Here is a 20,869-nt window from a genome sequence, read left to right on the forward strand (position 1 = left end):
CTGACTCTTAAAACCTCACATTACACTTGAGGGGTGCAGACTTTTAAAAAGCTCCCTGAATGAAGAAAATCATAGCTGGTATGCCAGCTTTACCTAAGATTATTTTTTTCAATGAAATCTTACTTAAGTACGTGCTAATGTGCTATTCATGAAAAAAAAAGGGAAATGCCTCGTTTCAGAAGAAATAGGGTTTTTTTCCCCACAGCGAGATTGTGAGCAATGAGTAATGCCAAAAGCCAAGCAGTCATAAATGATGTAGTTTATTTAAGTACTTAGGAATGTATGTGTGTATATGTCCGTGGAAGTCTTTCAGATTCTATTAGAAGTACAATTTTAAAGTGAATTTGTTCCGAGTAAGGGCAGAGGATAATGTGGTTTTTTGGTGCTATCAGTTTCTCTAAAAATCCTTTTTGTTCAAATATTTAATTTTTTTAAAAATAAAAGTTAAGTAAAATTCCTTAAGCTACTTGGTAGTTATATAAGCTGTTTAAATAGTGTATCAATTTGAGAAAACATTTGACAAAACCTTTTAAATGAACAGATGTTCACTAATTTTGCATACATAAATGTTGTGTTGGAACATTTTCGTTCACGGGATTTCATGAAGATTTTTAAATCGTTCACTAATATTACATCATTCTTTAAAGACCCGTTTCAGTTTTAGTTTTATCCAGTTACACTTAACCCATGCCAGAAGTGGGTTAGATTAAGAAAACATTTCCTATCTTAGCATAAAATCAGTTTCTGTGGGGTGACACCATGGAGGGGGCGGGGGGGGGCGTCTGGGGGCTTGATTATTTGAGAGAGTAAAATCAGATCGTGGTCGTATGATAGAATAAACAACGTAGGAATGCCTCAAAAATAGTAGAAAACAAGAGGAAAAAGCTAGGCAATTAGAAATTCCAGTATTGTACAATTTAATTTTTTTTGGAAATTTGCAGTTTATCTTATTCATACAATTCTTTTTTTTTCTTTCAAAATATGGCTAGAGAATATTTTATTTAGAATATCAAAATCATGCTATAATCCATATCAAGCATTTTCTTTTTTTTTTAACATCTTTATTGGAGTATAATTGCTTTACAATGGTGTGTTAGTTTCTGCTGTATAACAAAGTGAATCAGCTATACATATACATATATCCCCATATTCCCTCCCTCTTGCGTCTCCCTCCCACCCTCCCTATCCCACCCCTCTAGGTGGTCACAAAGCACCGAGCTGACCTCCCTGTGCTATGCTGCTGCTTCCCACTAGCTATCTATTTTACGTTTGGTAGTGTATATATATCCATGCCACTCTCTCACTTCGTCCCAGCTCACCCTTCCCCCTTTATTCATACAATTCTAAAAAATGGGCTTAGTTGGTTGATTCCTATGTGGTTGCAGAGAAAACATGGGTCCTTTTATTCCTTTAGTCCTGGTATCTGTCTTTCGATTGATTTATTCATTCAACAAACGTTTATTGGCTGTGGGGCTGCAAGGAATTAAAGACCAGTAACATTGGATGCTTATTGTTAAGGAGTTTAATGGTCTTGCAGAGAAGGATATTTAATATTTTTCTATTCATCATGTTCAGAATTTAGGGATATGTTAGTATTTATCCACACATTTTACACACAGACACACACATGCGTGCGCGTCCAGACATAAATACACAATGTATGTTATGTACATCTGGTATGTGTATATGTATATATAATTTTAAAGTCCTGAACTAGTAAGATTTAGGTACTAAATTCCACTTCAGGTGCTCCAGAGACAACTTTACATTTTTTTGGCCAGGTTTGGGTGCTTGGGGTTGGGGGAGGGCGGAGAACGGAGCCAACTTCAGAGACAGAAAAGCTTTCCTTCTGAGTCTGAACCTGCCTTGTTTGTGGTCATTTACACAGCACGTCATGTTTCCAAACCACCGCACTTGGCTTCTGTCTTCGGTTCTTCACGGACGAAGACTGGGTTTCCAGGTTCTTTCTTCCCAGACGTGGAATCTGGTGTCAGAGGAGGGACTCTGCAAGGAGGGGTACGCGGCGGGGGCCACCGGGCTTGACCGCTGGTGTCATTGGTGGGATGGCACTCCGGGCTGGGGATGCGTGGGGATAAGGAGGGGTGGACTCGGGGTTTTTAAGACAGCATGAAAAAGAAGACTGAGAAAGAAACCCAGGTTCTTGAATACGAGTGAACTGAGTGTGCTTTAGGCCTCCACACTTGCCTGCAACTGTGTTCAGAAGACTTGGAGGTGGAAGGGTCGAGAGTGACCAAGGTGCCACTGGTCACCTCTGTCATTGCGGACGCATCTTGGCAGTGGGCTGGCCTCTCGCCTTCTCCTCAAGGGCCATGCCCTCCCTGTTGTTGGCCGGTCCTCCTCTTTCATCCCCTTATTAAATCCCTCATACAGCAGCTCTGGCAACAGGAGTTTAAAAACCGTGGCCCCTTTCTCGCCCGGGCTGACCCTATGGGTCACCAGGTCAGATTGCGGAGTCCAGTTCTCCTGAAGATCGAGGCGGGGTTGCCAGGCCACACTCGTGCCGTGGACGGTGGGGTGACAGCCCTGGAGTGCAGGCAGTGGCTGGGCACGGTGGCCCTCCTCCTGTCCCGTTGCGGTGTCCCTCGAGGCCCCCTCCCCTCCCCCCATGTCTTCCGCCCACCGCGTGGAGCTAGAGTTCCCCGCCCTGCAGGCACTGGGAGCTGTGAGGACTTGGCTCCCTTTTCCCGCTCTCAGGAATGGGGCCCCGTCAGGGGGCAGTGAACCTCGGTGTCATTCACTCTGAAAACGATTGGTGACACCGCTGCAACGGTGCCCATCCGCCACTCCACCTGGCACCTCTGGGCTACGGTGTGTTTTGTTGTCTCTGACCCGCTTGGGTTTGACTTCCTTGGGTCTCAGACACTTTCATCTTACGGGATTTTTCAGGTTCTTTTAAGGTTAAGATGACCTACCTGCTTTGCTAGCTTCGTTATCTAAGTATCTGATAATAAAAAGTGATACCTAACATATTGTTAAAAACATTTTATGCCGGAGGTGGCACAGGTGTGCAGATGGGTTTCCACTTTGCCTGAGCGCAGACGACACCTGGATATTACAGGAGGGCCACCGCCTCGCATCCTCGGAGCCGACAGGAGATTCAGAGCTCTGGAGCTGTGTTCTCTTTTTATGGACGGAAGGTTAACACTGGGTTTCAGGCCTCCCGAGTCCAGAGCGGCCCTTTCTTTGTGGCTAAGGTACAATTTTAGAACTCGCTGAGTTTGGTGCTTTTGGTTTTTGTATTTTGTCATTACTTTTGGAGTTCCTAACGCTTCTAATTTCCATCATGTCCGGGGGTTAACAGTGCGTGACGCGTGTTCAACAGTGATGATTTTGCCTCATCTCCTTACTTTTGCTGCCGGTCTCCTAATGTCGGGGAGCATGGTCTTGTTTGTAAACTCTGATATCATGATCCTAAATGAAGAGTTGAAATTGAGAATGAGTCTTTCGATTAAGGGATATTTAGTTTAAGCTATGTCCCACTTGCTTAACTCTTTGGAAGTTTTCTTGCCTGAACTAAGTGGTGTTTGATGCAAGTCTGTTGTATTCCGATTTGGGGGGAGATTTGTCTAGAATCAGGCAGCAAAGAGGCCCTGGCCGTGGCCGGTGTGCTGGGGGATGTCCATCTTGGGCGTATTAGGAAGGTGGATGAGCTTGAGTTGAGATTTTATCCTGAGGGCGCGTGACCCCCAAGGCTGCTTGGTCCCATATGCTGATCCCCCAGCCACGTCAGGCTGCCGTGCAGGACGGGAAGACGGATCGGGCCTTTGCATCATTGGAGAAGTTCTGTCGGACGGTGCTGGCTTGAGGGGTTCCACGTGCTTCTCAATTGTCTCAGGGACACGGCCTCTAAAATCCAGACACTGTCTTGGAATTGCAGCTGCTCTTATTTCTTGTTTGAGCCCTGAAAGTTTTTTCTCCTTTTAGGATCCCAGGTTTGCGTCATTGGAGGTGAGATGAGCACACTGGAACAGTGTAGTCCCTAGAGGGTTGGGTGGATGGATGTTTGCTCTTTGATGTACTTAAATGGATACAACCTGAACTTGTAATCACCTCACCTCCTCTGGGAGGTGTTTGCTGGTTGGGTGTGAGCTGCATGCCTTGAGACATGGTGAATTGGGGGAGATGAAGCCTGTGTAAGAATCTGAGTTGAGGATTTCTCCTCCTCCTCTGTCCTGACTCACAAACTGCTGCCTACAGGTGGATGACGGTATCTTTGACTCCAGAAATTAATTTGCAAGAGAAAAGTTTCCCTTGTGTCAAAATGACTTGAAGTTTTCAGAGTCATAGGTTCCTCCCTCCCTCCACAAAGCAAGGCAGTTTTACCTGTTAGGGCTCAGTGCAGGACACAGAAACCGCCCCAGGTATTTCAAGCAGGAAGGCATCCAGTACAGGGAGTCACAGGATCCGTGGGTGGGCTGAGGGGCTGGTCTAGGCTGGGCCTCCTGCAACGGCTCCCAGACATTCCAGGATTGTCTCTGCTGGAAGAAAGATACACCCCGCCGCCGGGGGCCGAGCCTGGGTCCAGATCCGCGGGGGCCTCTCATTTGGGGACCTGGAACATCAAACGCGGCTGCAGGGCCGTGTGGCTTTTGGAGACTGGCCATTGGGAGTGTTTTTGGTGTCATACTGGGTGTAATTCACTCTGGTGTGAATGGTACTGTTCCTACCAGGAAAATAATTTCTCCTCAGGTGGTACTCAAGTGCCTGCCTTTTTTTTCCCCCCTCAAAATAGTGTTAACTTCAAAATTATCTTCTTAGAGTTTTTTTCGTTTTAATTTCAATTGGCAAACGAGTTGTGCCAGTGGTAGCATTTACTGTAGTCTTTTCAGGGCAAGGTTAAGAAATAGAATTGTATTAATTTTGATAATGAAATTTTTGTCATTAAATTCGGTAATGAAAATTTGGTCATCGGAGTTCTACTCTAGTATCCTTGATCTACAGAAAATAGAATTTTTATACAGTACATACCCATGCAGAGGAAACTGGGTGAACTGCCCCATTTAGGAAAGTTTCAACCTAATTGTCCTGAAATCTTTTGTCTCGGTACACTTCTCTTCAGGCTGTGTATTTGTTTGTATTTGCTTAAATTGGAAGTAGACATATATATATGTATCTCTACTCATTTGCTGTATATTCTCTGAAATTACAACTTCTATGAATTTTTTAAATTATTTTTTTAATGGTCACTATAATTTATGTTTGTCCACTTATTGTGAAAAGATATAACTACAGAATATGGGAAATTGTGAAACACAGGGTCAGTGGCCAAAAAAATTCTCATTTAATGTGTCATGATTTTTTTTAATTTTAATTTTTTTACTGAAGTATAGTTGATTTACAGTGTTTCAGCCATACAGCAAATTGATTGTCACGCGTGTGTGTGTGTGTGTGTGTGTGTGTGTATATATATAGATATAGATATATATGTACATCTTCTTCTTCAGATTCTTTCCCATTATAGGTCATTACAAGATACTGAATAGAGTTCCCTGTGCTGTACAGTAGGACCTTGTTGTGTATCTGTTTTATATATAGTAGTGTGTGTATGTTAATCTCAAATTCCAAATTGGGATTCTAATTGAATTTTAGTATTTCACAGCTCTCTCTTTTCTGAAGGTTAGACAGATAAGGATGTCTGTCTCTGTTCATGCATTTTGCCTTGGCTTGTGAATGGGTGGCTGGGCCTTGTTTAGCGGAGCTACTATCAATGATGTGGGTCCCAGTGTTCATGGTGACCTTATTTCCAGGTGTTAAGGAGATAGGTTATTGAATGCTTATGGTGAATCTTTAATAGGAAAACTTGTCTGCCGAGGCAGCCCCTTACAGGGCTACCCAGGACAGCCCTGTAGAGGTTGTTTTATAGCAATTAGAGAACAGAGACAGTCAGCCTGGAAACACGCACAGCTGTCAGCTTTGAAGCCTCTTCTCGGACTTCTCTTGTCCCCTGCCCGGCTGCCTTGGTCCCTCTGGGTTTTGGGGGATAACGTTGATGCAGCCTCGTGACCAGTGCCCTGCGGGCTTCCTCATGGTGACAGCGGCTGTCTGCACCTCCCATCTTGAGGCGTTTTCCCCTTTCCGGGTTCTTTGACGCCACTCTTTAAATCTCGGGGTGAGCTGAGTCACCCTCGGTCCTGGGTCCTCCCAGCTCCCCGGGGGCGGGTCACACAGGACTGAGGGTCCCGGGAAGCGGCTGGGAGTCGGAGTGGCTCCGGGTCACCGGCTCACAGCTCTGCCGGGAGCCGCCATCCGCTTCGGACAGCAGTGTGTGGTTAGGGACGCACGTCCCGACGATGACAGCAAGGTCATCGTGACGCGTGATCCGAAACGGAGCGTATTTTCCCCTCCTACCAGTTTCGTCCCCCAGGACCCAGACCGCTACTCACCCCCCGGAACATGAGGTCTCATCTCAGTTCTGGTGACACTCCTCTGTCCTTGTCACCCCGTGAATTCATGGGAAAGGCGGCCAGGCCAACGTGGCACCAACGCCGAGGACGGGAGAGCGCGCTGACCGCCCGCAGGTCGGGGATGTTCCGGTAGAAACGGGGGTAGGAGGAGGGCGGGGTGGGGACAGCTGGGGCCAGAGGGCCTGGAAAGGCACATCCGTAAGAACAGGTGCGGCCAGGCCGGTTCCCGGGGGCGCGGGCCTGACCTGCAGAGGCACGTGGGAGCGCGGGAGCGAGCGCCGCAGAGCCCGGGGCGGAGGCTCCGTGCGTGTGTGCAGGGGGCACGGTCGGGGCTTTGCGGGGTGGCAGCGCCTGTTTCTTGACCTGGGTGCGGTTACGAGAGCGATCGCCTTAGAGTAACTTATTGAACCGTGAACTGGTTTTGTGTATTTTCGGAATCTCTGATTTATTTTACCATAAAGAGGCTAAACGAGTTCGAGGGGATGGAGGTGTTTCCTGGGATGGCACGGTAGACAGGTGGCTCGGCTGGTGTCCGCTGCCCTGTGAGGGGACGGCCGTCGGGGGCTCGTGTCCTGTTGATTTGGGGCTCAGCCCCTCACAACGGAGGTGTCAGCCCATTTGGTATAGAGGGGGGAGCGCAGCTCCGAGTTCACACCTGTGCACCCTTGCTTGGAACCAGGAGAGCCTGGGTTCCGACAGGTGGGTCTCACTGCGGAGGGACCCTCCCAGGCTTGGGTGTCCGAGGCTGCCCAGGTAGGGGCCAGGTCGGCGCAGAGAGGCGGCCGGGTTACAGTCTCACCTGCACACTTAGAGCTCTGCGACCTGCGACTCTGACTCTGAGAAAGAGACACCCTGTCTGTTTCAGGATCGTCCGTGGATTTGGGTGGGACCCGCCGCTGATGGTGAAAAAGGGGGTGTTCCTGACACCTGGGCATCTGTACATCTCTTGGGTCAACAAAAAAGTTTCAGCAGAAGCCCAGAAATCCTCACCCATGCTGACAGGTCAGCAAAACCGTGAAGGGTTAGCCTGGAAAGGGAAGGCCTTGGCGAGACGTGAAAGCTGCTTTCACAGGCTCTGCTGTTTGTTTTAAGAAGAAGAATTAGATTAACAGCAAGGCCTCAGGTGCAGAAGCAGGCAGGCGGTACCCAGTGGCGAAGGAGTCCAGTGTCCACGGGCAGGGATGCTTCCTCACTATGACCGAGATGGGGATGTGGCAGCCGGGGATGTGGGCCCCGAAGGAGAGGCCGGCTTAGAGGTCCCAGAGGTCGTGCTGCCCCCGAGGACGCTGCTGTTCCGTGGCCTGCTCCGCCGACGTCAGCACGCCTCTCCTGTGGACGTTCCGTGGCAGGGCGTGGCGTGGCGCTGTGCCGGCTGGCTGGCATGGAAGCCGGTCATCCTGATGGACCCCTGGCGGTCAGCAGACCCCTGGCCTGGTGCAGTACCAGGCTCGCCGCGTGCCCACCGCCCCAGGGGACTGCAGGTGGGATTCCAAGCCACGGGGAACGGCCTTTCGACCCCAGGGACGCAACAGGCCTTTTCCTCCGTGAACCCAGCAATGAGGCTCTGCAGTTAAAGCGACACGTGTTTCTCGTGTGCTGTGTGGGTGAGTCACAGACTCACAGACCGACGTGTAAAAATACGGAAGGATTTATGACTGGGGTTGTCCGTAATGGGTGGACGCTTCATTGTGGTTTTTAAATTAACCGTGAGCAGAGCCACTCTGAGGACACAACAGCCTTGAGCGTCTGGAAGGCAAAGGGGACGAGAGGCTGTCCTCGTCACCACCCCCTAACAACGTCTCCTGCCCGTCCGGCGTCGTCCCGCCCCTCCTCATCTCCAGACCCATCCGTGTCGAACCTCTGAGCCGTTCCTGGGTTTCCTGCCCGGCAGACAGGGCTGCAGCGGCTCTACGTGCGGGCGGGGTCGAGTCTGAGCCGGGACCGGGGCCCCTCAGCCCCTGTGTGTGACGCTGGCCGCATCGCTTTGTGGCCAGGCTGTCCTGGGCGCTGGGGGCGCGTTGCAGCCTCTGGGCTGCTGATCCGTTGGACGTTGTGTGAGCGTCTGAGCGGGGTCCAGCGTGAGGGGCTGCGCGGGGCTGCCTTTGATCGTGGTGCCTTTGCAGACCCTGCCCCTGGGGGTGACTGTGTCCCCTGTTGCCTGATGGGTTGCGCCGTTGCCCTGGCGCCGGGAAGCCGTTTCACCAGGCGCTTCCAAGGAAAGTTCATATCCGCTGACCCTGTGCCCGCCTGAGCTGTGGCTTTGGAAGATTTGCGAGGAGCAAGGGGCAGGTGTGTACCGCAGAGTTCGCTGCCGGGGACCACGGGGGTGGATGCACCGTCTCCTATGGCTTAACAGATCCTACGGCCTCCTGGGGACCACGGTGCACATGCAGGTACCCGGGGGCACACACATGCATGTGCACATGCACACGGGGTGACCACGGGGTCACCGGGGCTTGCGGGGGTAGTAGGGACGGTGACCGAGGGTCCCCTGGAGCGGCGGTGAGGCCGCACATGGAACGTCCCCCGTGCCCAGCTGGCAGCGAGGCAGGAGAAGCGGTTGGCCTCCGCGGTCCCTGCTTTGCTCACGGCGTTTGCTGAGCGGTGTTGCCGTCTAGCTCAGGCCCAGAGGTCGGTCCGTGCCTGCTGGGTGCTTTGCAGAAGCTGCTGGGCAGGAGTGGAAGGCCGAGGTCCTCGCCCTGGCCACCTGCCCCCGCAGAGCGGAAATGGGGCGATTTCGGCCCCAGGGCTGGTGCCCCGGGTGCGTCCAGGGAACTCGTGGCACACTGGCCGAGCGGTAGCCTTGACTGGTGCGCAGAGACCCGAGGTGACCCGCGTGGATGTGTCGCCACGGAGCTGTGGTTCTGAAGACACAGCGACCAGGGCGGGTGGCTGTGTCATTTTTTCCCAGATTCTAAAGGTGATAGCCATTTCGTGTTTTGCAGTTATGTGTCTTAGGTTTGGTGAATGTGTTTTCTAGAAATCGAGAAGTTGATCGAAGTCTGAGTGGGAGAGAGAAGTGGGGACCCTGGGTTCCTGCGTGTGTGGCTTGTGGCGGTGCTGAGCTTGGCCACTTGAAGGCTTTCAGGGTATGCATTGATGCGCTCAGCTTTTAAAAATAGCCCCAACGCACACACACACATTTTCTCCTTTTAAAGAATGGTGTATTCATTGGGTTTTGAATTCTGGACTTTGTAATTGTCTGGCTGTGGGAAAGGGAACGAGTTCTCAGGACTCGGGGTCACGTGGGCAATTATCTGGTTGGATAGTAGCTGCCCCCGGCGGTCCTCCAGCCCAGACACGCTGCCGTTCCCTTGTGGGAAACCGCATGTGCGTGTGAGCCTGTGTGTGCACTGCGTACATGCCTGTGGCTGGGCGTGCATCTGCGCACACGTGACTGTGAGTGTGCGTGGCCACGTGACTGCCCGCACGTGCGTCCCCTTTGCGCCTGTGAGGAGGGAAGGATCAGGACGGACGGACACAGACAGGAGAGGGTGCCGGCTGGGCCTGGTGGTTCCCAGTGTAGCCCCGCAATGACTCGGCAGCTCTGCCGATAAATCACGTTCATGAACACGCTGCATCTTTGCTTTATTGTGGCTTCAGCTCTGCCGCCAGGATCAGTACATCTTTTCAGTCCCGTATAAAACTGTAAGCTGCCGGCATCTGGAGAGACGTGGAGGCTATAGATTAAGGGGGCTAGAACCCCAGCAGCCTGGTGAGGGTGTTTTTTAGGTCAGAGAGAAGAGAGAGCGTCAGTGGCTGCCGTTCTTAAAAAGTGGGTTTAGGTCACAGAATCTAGACGTTCAGACCAGTGGTGACTTTTCAGATCACTTCCCATCTTACATCCTGCTGTTGTCCAGGCCAAACTCAGTGTTCCGGGGAGGATCCGGGTCCCTGTCCCCAAGGGGCCTCGGGAGGTGGGTGCGGAGGGAGAACGCAGGTCACAGGCATGGTAGGGCGGGCAGAGCAGAGGACGTGGGGGAACCTTCTGGACCCTGGCGCGTGGCCGGGCCGCTGCCTTCGTCACCGCGAGTCTGCTTGTCCGCTGGCGGTTTGATTAGCAGCAGCCCTCTTGCTGGGGGAGCTCTCGTGAGGGCCACGTGTGTGCCCAGCTCACGACTGAGTCCAGCGAGAAGCATCGCAGTCACGCCTAGGTTTTATACAAAGAGCGAACAAGTTAATTAGTGTTGACCGAGGTGGCACCTTTAGCGAGTGGAAGACACGGGGCTGAGACGTGACTTGTGTCCTCAGAGTATGTCCTCCGAGAGCCGTCCCCACCCCCTGGGGTGGCCACCGCCCCCTCCCACGCGTGCACACACGCACAGGCACACGTGCACACACGCACGTGCACACATCACTGTCAAGGAGCTGCCCACACTCAGCCGGTGCACAGAGAGTGCTGAGCACGCCTGAGTGCAGCAGGGCCTGTCGTGGGCTGAGTGACACTGGTGACCAGTGTGTTTGCTGATTCCCCCCCCCACACCCCGATATCTCTCCACGCGGGTGGGCGAGTTACTTCGGGCTGGGCAGGCGGGATCCCACAGCTGCAGGTCCCCTTAGACGGCCTCGGATGGGATGCCAAGCCCGTGGAAGCAGAGGGACCAGGTGGAGGGCCTTCCCTTTTGAGTTCAGCTGATAGAATTTGACGGAAAACCCTCTACTTAGCTGTAAACATTTTTAATTCATAGATTCACAGCTCCCACTTAGCCAATGAGCTCCTGGAAAACAGTCACAAAAATACGATATTGCAACTGCTTCTCAAAATAGAAATATGACTAAAGGATTGAGAAAATAAACGTTAGTAATTGGGGCTTTCCTGCGATTTTTCTGTGCGGCATTGCTCCATCGGGGTTGTAATTCTTTGTCTAGACTTTTAAAAAACTGGATAAATTGAAGGTGAGCTATCAGGAGAAAAACCAAAGATATGCAAGAAAGAGGAATACAGCTATTTCCTCTTTATTAAAAAAAACAAGGGAGAAAGTGAAAACCAAAGAATGAAGTTCATGAAGAAGAAATGTATGTATGCTTTGTTTTTGCATTTTAATGGAAAACAGTATAACTACAACCCCTTGTACAGCAGGCCTGGGCAGCCTGCCGAAGAGTCCAGAAACAGTTTAGTGATGTGATTTGGGAATAGTTGCTTAAATTATCAAGTAAAATATAAAATAATTCTTGTCCCTAAGTGTCTCTGGGGGAGTGAAACATCTGAGATATGATATTTATAAAATAGTTTGAACTCTTTATGTGAGCGATACAGAAAATCTCTGTATTTTATACTCACTTATACATTTATAACCATAAAAGGCTAGAGAATCAGCTTCTGGTGGGGATGAGATGACGAGGCAAACAAGCTGGTGCTGCTTAGTTAACATTCTCCACGGTTCCTTCCCGGGCTCACGGCTTCCTGGTTCACAGTTAACTCCGTGTGAGGTCAGGACCATCCTTGTTACACATCAGCTGGCGTCATAGGAGGAGGGATGCTGGACCAGGCAAGATGGGATGCTTATTGTATACGGTCAGCTTCGTGAAATAATAAAAGTTTAACTTTGCGGGCGTGTAGATGCCAAGTGCTCAGAAATCGTGTCCCCAGAATGTTTTGCCCACCCGCAATCTGAAGGCACATATGACAGTGCCCCACGAACGAAAAGAATTTTGGTTTTCATGTAGACAGAGTTCTGTGTGGAAGGACATCAGGCCATGTCGTGCTTGTCTTGGGCCGGTTCCGCTTTGAAGCACCCCGGTTTCTGTGTGTTTCTGTCCAAAAATTGGACCTTGATAGGTGCTGCCTGTAATCGGACCCTCACGGTCTAATGGCATAGACAGATCATTTCACCTGAGTTAGCCAGATCATCCAAGTATATCACCAGTTTACAGCTCTCCACATTTTAACCTCTGAAAATGCTGGGGAACAGACACATAAAAATGTAAGACACTTCAAGAGCTTTTGATGAACTACTCTTACCCATTTCAGATACATTCGGTACTTGCGAAGCCCTTTCAGAGGAAATATGCACAACTTTACTGATGCACACGTAAAGCAAGTTGTCGGTGTACCTCTTTGGCTGACACGTACCTGTTGTTCAAAAGTCATGCCTCCTCGGTCCGTTTCTGAAACCCGGGACGCCACGCGGAGCGCGGGCGCCGGCAGCGGGGGTCTCGCGTTGGGAGCGGGCGCCATCTAGTGGTGAGGTCCGCACACGGCGCCGGAAGCCGCGGCTGCAGGGCCAGCCCGGCCAGCAGTGTGCCCCAGAGTGGCCTTTGTTCTGCAGGTCAGCACGTGCTTGGTTTTACATCTGAAAGATTGTCCTGATAAAGAGTCCCAGTTTCTTTAAAAAGGGTCATTATAATTTGTTTGTAAATACACAGAACTCGGGTTTTGTATCTCGGGATAATTAAGCAGCAGACAAACTTTTCAACCATGTGAATGCTAGTTTGTGTCTGTTGTAGTTGTTTTTATGTTGGAGATTTACAGGGTGACTTCTCTGCCGAAGTCTTGCTCGGAGCTTGGTCTACTTAAAACGCAGCTTGTGGAAGAAGAAACGAAGGCGGTTTAAGGGACGTGCGTTCTTTGTGGGGGTTTAGCAGCTGGTATACCGGTCCTGCCCGTTAGGAAGCAGCAGGGCTGGAGGATGACGGACGCAAAAGAAGCATCCTGTGCTAAGCTTCCCCGGACTGTTCCTTATGCACCTTCTTAATGACGTTTTAAAATCTAGAAGCCATACAAATACCTTCTGTCTACAATTACTTCGGCTTCAACATACTTCTTTATAACATTCGATTTACTTTCTCTTTGCCTTTGTAAAGTGGAAATGTTCATTACTCTTCAGAGCGTGGTTTGTAAAGTTTTGTTTAATGGTTTCTTTTCATTTTTACATTTGTTTGAATTTTGTCACGTGGACGAGTTTATACTTTCTGTTAGGATTTGGGGGGTGAAGGAGGGTGTATAAAATGGACAGCAGCCGTGAAACTAGACTTGAATTCTGTTCACTTCAGCATGGCTTCGATTTAAAAACACACACACACAAATGACCCGAGTGACACATTTTTATGGTTGCGTCAGTGAGGAAGCAGTTAGTAAGTTCTAGATTTCTAGAATGTGATTATGTTTTATGGCAGGACGGACTTCCCTCTAGTTACTGGAAGCTTGGGTGGAAACGCGAGGTATTTGATTAACCTTTAAAATGTTGGTTTTGTACTCTCTGAATAGGAATGTTCTTGAAAACATTATTTCCCAGATTTCAGGCTTTAAGTGTCCTTGTGGTTACACTGTTTAGTCAGAAGTCCTGTATTTAATCTGTAACTGTTTTTCTTCAGAAATCAAAATCCGGCTTCCAAAGTGCTAAGATATTTACATATTTTTCCATTAACGCAAATAAATTACAGTTTTGTGAGTTATTTATGTGAATAGATTAATTACTTAAAATGAAAAACTCCTGTACTGTATTCAGACAGACAGAAAAACAAGCAGGAACGATTTAGGGAATAAAATATTGGTTCATTTATAAAAATTTTAAAACATGATTATTCAGTTGTCACTCATTGTTCTAGTTCTGTCTGGTTTCCTTACTGAGACTTTATTATTATTAATTATTATAGTTCACATTATATGTATAATGAGTGAGAGAGCTTTGAAACACTTCTTTTAAAGAGACTTTCTGACCATAGAGCTGAATAGTCCTTGATGGATACTGGGCCATTAGAAGCAGTTTCTGTATTATTCTCTATGGAAACAAAGCCTGTCCTTTTACAAAGGGTGAAGTGGGGCAGAGCTGGGACTTTCACTTTGGTGCTGGTGTTGTTCCTGGGCCTGGAAGCCCTGGTGATTTCCTTGTTTGCTGTAACCCCTCCTTAAAGCAGCCTCGCAAGTAGGTCACTTGGTCACGTGCTTTTCTGGATGCCCCTCTGTATACGACCAATAATAAGCGTGTCTTTGCCCCTTGGTTATTTTCCTTTATTTTCCCAGAAGGAGAACTTCCAGATTGAACCAGCCCGGGGCAGTGTTTTTCAGCATTTCCTTTGCTTCACTTGCACAGAAAGCTTATTAAGCCGTTTGTTAATCGAAAAGCCCCATCGATATTGCAGCTAAAACATTTTCTTAAGTCATTTCTACATTGTATCCAAGACATCCTACGATAATAATAATCCTCTTCATCACATTTCATTGAGATTCAGTGTTTCTGAGATTCTTTTAGCTGAAATATCTTTCCAGGGACTCTTTCCACCGCCAGACACCTATGCAGTTTTCTCTTTGTTAATTTCTTGCGTTTTAATTGTCTCAGTTAACTCTCAAGTTGCAGCTAAATCTGGATGCATAATGGCTCTCATTTCTCTCAAAACATCATACCTTTTATTCTGCCCTGTATCTATTTTTGTTACCAGCTTTCCCTTTTCTTTAATTTTTAAATTTTTAAATTTTTAAATTTTTGGCTGCGTTGGGTTTTCGTTGCTGCTCATGGGCTTTCTCTAGTTGCAGCGAGTGGGGGCTACTCTTCGTTGTGGTGCGCGGGCTTCTCATTGCGGTGGCTTCTCTTGTTGCGGAGCACGGGCTCTAGGTGCACGGGCTTCAGTAGTTGTGGCTCATGGGCTCAGTAGTTGTGGCTCGCGGGTTCTAGAGCGCAGGCTCAGTAGTTGTGGTGCATGGGCTTAGTTGCTCCATGGCATGTGCGATCTTCCCGGACCAGGGCTCGAACCCGTGTCCCCTGCATTGGCAGGCGGATTCTTAACCACTGTGCCACTAGGGAAGGGCCCCAGCTTTCCCTTTTTAAGACAGGGTAAAAAAAATTAGAAAAGAAGGGTCTTCTGAGAAACATTATTTAAAAACGGATGTTCTTGGTGTCACAGGAAGTTTTCGGTAACTGGTAATATGTGTTATAAAAGTTACTAGGGGGGCTTCCCTGGTGGCGCAGTGGTTGAGAATCTGCCTGCTAATGCAGGGGACACGGGTTCGAGCCCTGGTCTGGGAAGATCCCACATGCCGCGGGGCAACTAGGCCCGTGGGCCACAACTACTGAGCCTGCGCCTCTGGAGCCTGTGCTCCGCAACAGGAGAGGCCGCGATAGTGAGAGGCCCGCGCAGCGCGATGAAGAGTGGCCCCCACTTGCCGCAACTAGAGAAAGCCCTTGCACAGAAACGAAGACCCAACACAGCCCAAAAAATAAATAAATAAATAAATAATAATTAAAGGTGCTAATAATTAAAAAAAAAAAGTTACTAGGAACTCACAAATATTAAAAATAACCTCTGAAATCTCAAAATTGCTTTTAATCGGGGAGTTCTTAATTGTGAGAATTCTTCAGGCTTACTGTACTTGGCATATTGTATCTTTGGGGAGAGGGTTATTGTTTGTCCCATATAAGGCTCAAATCACAAGAATAATTTGGGTTTAGGCTATTTTCTATCTCGAGAACCTACTCAACCCCACTCCCCCCTCATACACTTGTGTGTGGAATTAGTTTGGTGGATCTTTCTTTTCAACGAAGAGGAACGGCTAGGAAGGGGCATGAAGACAATCTCATGGTCACAGCCACTGGGGTTGGGAGAACCAATTACCTGAATACGCAGACTGCTCTCAGCCTTGAGCGCCAGCTGCCGTATGCGGTCATCACTACAGATGTTACATCTGGGTTTTAACTCAGGGACGGGGCTGCTGATGGAATCTCATACTCAGGTTGTTCCCAGGTCACCTCCTGGGGCAGGAGGAGGGGCCGCAGGGGAGAGCATCTCTTCCTGTTTCCTCTGCAGCTTGCACACTTCCTGGGGCCACGCGCTGGTCCTGTGGCCGGGTGGCATGAGGCGCTGGGGGCGGGGAGGCCGTGGCTCGGAAACCTCTGGGCCCTGGGAGGCGGCCAGGCGGCCCTCTCTAGCGTGACCAGGGTCGATCAGTACTTTGTGAACTGCTTTATCTGGCCGCCACTTTGAGTTTTCCTGCGTGACCATGCGCTTGTGCATCCTATTTTGGAGAGAAAGTTCGTCTTCTAGAATTGCAGGACCTGAAGTCATTTGGGGTCCAGTATGAAAAGTTCTAGAAACTTGCTGCACACGTGAGGCTCAGTACTTCACCTTACGAGCACCCAGCCCAAATACGGGTAAGTTTTTGGAAAAGTCAAGTTAGGTTTCCCCCATAGCCTCTGATTCTCCCCCAGCAGTTACCGGACAGGGTCACCTCCATCCCTGCGGACCCTCCCCAGCCGTGGACGCAGCGGGTGGGCGAGGGCCGGACGGCCAGGGTAGGGATCAGGCTCCCCCAGCCACAGTGAGGCCTTCTGGAAGCTGCTCTCTGCCCCAGTTTCCGTACCTGCAGCGTGGGGGGGAGCAGCATTACCTCTTGGACGTGTTGAGAGAGGTGATAGCGGGTGTAGACGGCTCCGCTGGGGTTCTGGCTCCGGGGGAAGGGGGAGTCCTCCTCCCAGCCCCGCACTGGGTGCTCCCGGCTGGACGGCAGCTCCCCGGCGGGAACCAGGACGCCTCCTTCCCCTTAAGGGCGACAGCGAACGTCTGTGTGGGTCCTGCTGCGAGCCAGGCCCTCGCTGCCTGGGGACCCCATCAGGGCCACGCCACCCCTAGGCGAGGCTGGGCGATGCTGGCCGGATGGCGTGGTCAGCCATGACCGGGTACCGCTGCTGGCGTCTGGCAGCACGTCCCGCTCGCCTAGGGGAACCAGGCCGGCGGGCACCGGGGACCAGGTCTCGCCACCAGCAGTTGACCCTCCCTGGTGACGTAGAGCCGCGTCTCGGCAGGCGGGACTGGTGATCCACGTTCCTGTTGCTTCCTCTCGATCCCGTTATAGACGTTAGTAGCTGATAACATCCTCTGAGATTTGCTTAGGCTCCTGTCAGAATGAGTCACCTGAGTTCACAGCATAACTAACTGGGGTGAGAAACTGGGGAGAGTGGTCAGGAATCAGCTGACGGCAGGGACAAGTCAGCCTATAAAGCTCCTCCCTCCATATCCAGGACACGGCTGCCTGCAGTGACCGTAGGTTTACTGAAGGGTCCGTCGGGACACTCGTGCCAGGGGAAGGCCCACCGTAAGGTAAAGGCATGCAGGGTTTTGTGCTGCATTAGTTTCTGTTTCGTTTTTTGTTTCTGTTTTGAGAGTTTCTGTTTTGTTTTTTGTTTTAACCCAGGGTGGGAAGCGAAGAAATTATAATAAACATAAAAAGAGAGGCAAAGAGCCACAGTCATATGCTAAATGGACAGACTAAACCAAGATGACCTGATGAGGTGATATATGATAACCGAGGTTTAGAAATGAGGCTCTTCTTGTAAAAGCGCCTTCAGTCCCCAAACTTGAAGCCGTTCCCTGTGGCCCATCCCAGGTTTCCGTGTGATGGCTGCACCCGCGCTCCCAGAGCGAAGTGCTAACTTGCTGCTTTTAAAGTTACACATGAAGCAATGACAGAGCGTTTTCTCAAAAAAGAAGTGTGTTTCCCCCTTACATCACTCAGACATACCTGTGCAGATTCCACCACATCTGAGTCCACTGAATTGGAAGAAAAGCTGTGAGGCCGTTGAGGCACCTGTGAAGCCGACGATTCATTTCTGGTGGTCGTTGGTCCCTTCTGCATAATCCTCCCAGCCCTGGAGTTGAAGGGAGAGAGAGACAGTCTGTGGACCCCGGAAGGCCGGCTCCCCCCCCGCCCCCCCGCCACCGCCTGCTGGGAGCTGACCTCCAGCCCCGTGGCAGCTCTTTGTCTGTCTCGGCCTCTCCTGAAATCCGGTTCTCCGTGACTCCCAGTTATTTGTCCTCTGTCGACCCCAGCGTGCCTTGATCGTGGCCACAGTTAGAATCACCCAAAGGTTCTTTCAAAAAACGTGCAGACCCTTCTTCCCCAAAGGCTGGTTTTTGGTCTCGGCACTGGCCTTGGGTCTTTCTTCCAGCGATGGTTCACGTCCTTTGCAGATGATGCCAGGGGGCAGCCAGAATGCTGCTGTGGATGAACTAGCCCTCCCTCCCTCCCTTCAGGACCCAGGGACTGAATGTCAAAGTTCGTGGTGGTCCAGCCAGCAGCCCTCTGTTCTAGGTGGCACAGTCCAAGTTCCTGCAGTCATTCTCCACATTACTTGGTTTCCGGAGACCTCCCTCCGTGAGCCTGTCCTGGATATGCTTTTGGCTCTTCTTAGTATGGGGCTCAGAGCCGAGACTGGGCTCCTGCAGCTAGGTGAGCACTGTCGGTGCCCTTGCCTCCCTGGCTGTGGCTGTGGCTTTACCTTGATACATCAATAAAACCCTGGGCCATGGAGACTCACACTGAGCTTGTGGTCCCCTAGGAGCCTGGACTCTTTTTCACAGCACAGCCCTTAAGCCAGACCTTTCACTTCCTGCACTTCGTTTCTTCTTGTTAGTTTTGAGCCTTTGTTCCATCCTGTTGAAAACTTTGGAATCTCTGTCTTTTTTTTTGGTGATGGTGGGGCTGTGGGAGGACCGAGGCTGTAGCGTCCTTAGGAGACCTTCCTCCCTGTGGATTCTGGGCGGGGGGGTCGGGTCAGCTCCCAGTCTACCTTGTTGTCCGGGCACATTTCATCTTGTGCCCAAGACCGTCAGGAGGCACCAGGTCCACGTGTCCTTCTGTCCCCTAAATGACCAGTGTGGTAAGCCTCTCAAAAGAGGGAATCATGGGCTTTTACGGTGCTCTTGCTTTTTACCCCCTAAACCAGAGATAAAATATTTTGAAACGGTACCTGTTGTATAAACCAGAATACCAAGGCTCACAGAATGGATCTAATCTGCTTTCTCAGCTGGGCAGTTGAAAAGTGCGTTTTGATCTGCGTTAACATTGCTACAAACTGCTTCCTTTGCTACTCAGTGCAATTTAAGACCCATGCACAGAGGTGAGGAGCTAAGGAAGGCGTTTCGGAACCCTCACGCAGGTGTGCTGGCCCACCATGAGGTGCGGGGATCCTCGGAGCCGTGTCTCTGAATTCCGTTATTGTGATGGAGGGCCTGCTGTGATTTTTCACTTGGTGTTTTGGTCAGAGGTACTGGAGATTCTCGTGATGTTTGAAATCCTTTGTGGGAGCACATAACCTTTGGGGGCTCTTGACAGATGTGCTCTGAACACCTGCAGATGTGTAGTGTCAGGTACAGCAGCCCTGTTGTTTCAACTAATAGGCTTTGGCGTGTGTTCTCATAAATCCATATGCCTTTAATGCAGGAAAAACTAGGTCCCCCAAGCCGCCGTCCTGACTCTCTTTGAAAGTGTAAAAGTGAATTTGACAGACTGAGCCTCAGCCTGAATTAAACAAAGGCCAAGACGGTCCCCTGCATTTAATTCCAGGTTAAATGCCCTTTTTATCATCAGAGCTTTCCAGGGCCGCCCGGTTTGCTTTCTGAGTAACGCTAGGTACCCACATGACAGGCAGGTATATCTAACTTTATTTAAATGTTAGCTTTTCAGAGCCTATAGGATCAGAAAATGTATTCCTCTTTTGTCTTGTTTCCTGACCAATTCTGCCGATCACTACATACTGGTAACATTTCTTATGTGGACGTAATCCTTTAAAGTTGCTTGTAAGTGGCTCTATAACTACCTACTAATTGAAAATGAATATTTGTTCATTCAGGTGTTCACTAAATATTTGTTCACTGTGTTCCTTCAGGTCTCTGGTAAATGCCTTCTGTGAAGGGCACTTTCCTGCTTTCCTGAAGATCGCTTTGGAATACACTTTTTTTTCTTTCTTTTTTCACCAATTTGATGTGATTACTGTCTTAACTCGAAAAATATACTTAGAAAAATTTTATTCTATTTTTTGTTTTTTATTGAAGTATAGTTGATTTACAATGTCGTGTTAGTTTCAGGTGTACAGCACAGTGATTCAGTTATGTGTGTGTGTGTATATGTATTTTCAGATTCTTTTCCCTTATAGGTTATTACAAAATATTGAGTATAGTAAAATACTAACTTTAGAAAAATATAGTAAAACATTGAGTATAGAAAAATTTTAAAGAACATTCTATGTAAACAGATACCTACATTCCATGAGAATGTTAAAATCTCTAAAAACTTCTTATTTAAAAACCCACAGTATTGGGCTTTCTCATAAAAGAAAACCTAAGATTTTAGTCCATCCCCGCTATGACACCTGTAATGAGAAAAAACACCTCCGAGCTCGTACTGATGGAAAGAATCCACGCTCTGTAGTTTGGAAAGGTTTAAGACATCCAGAAACGTTTGTGCACCTTCTAACTGAAATAAACCCAAGGTCGTCAGTGCAGACTTCAAGTGGGTTTTTTGTTAAATCGTGTCGAATCCACTTGCAGTGCAGTCCGGTCGGGGAGAAGCTTTGCAGCCTCGGTGCCCAAGCTCAGGGAGCCTGGCTGCACTTGGGGTGATGTCGCCGGCACTCGCCCGGGAGGGTGCGAGGCCGCCCCGTGGCAGGGAACCCGTGCCCGGCCAGCTCTCCTGTAGGAGGCTCCAGGCAGACCCCACAGGAGCGGCAGTGGGC

The 20,869-nt window shown here is 49.6% G+C and overlaps 1 protein-coding gene across 6 annotated transcripts in view; it reads left to right on the forward strand.

Moving 5' to 3' along the window:
• Positions 1–20,869, forward strand: part of ZNF516 (zinc finger protein 516) — a 114,674-nt gene that overhangs the window by 72,231 nt on the left and 21,574 nt on the right. The gene's annotated exons all lie outside the window — the stretch shown is intronic.

Source organism: Balaenoptera acutorostrata, chromosome 13 (genome assembly GCF_949987535.1).
Source record: "Balaenoptera acutorostrata chromosome 13, mBalAcu1.1, whole genome shotgun sequence".
In the NCBI taxonomy this organism is placed as follows: Eukaryota; Metazoa; Chordata; class Mammalia; order Artiodactyla; family Balaenopteridae; genus Balaenoptera; species Balaenoptera acutorostrata.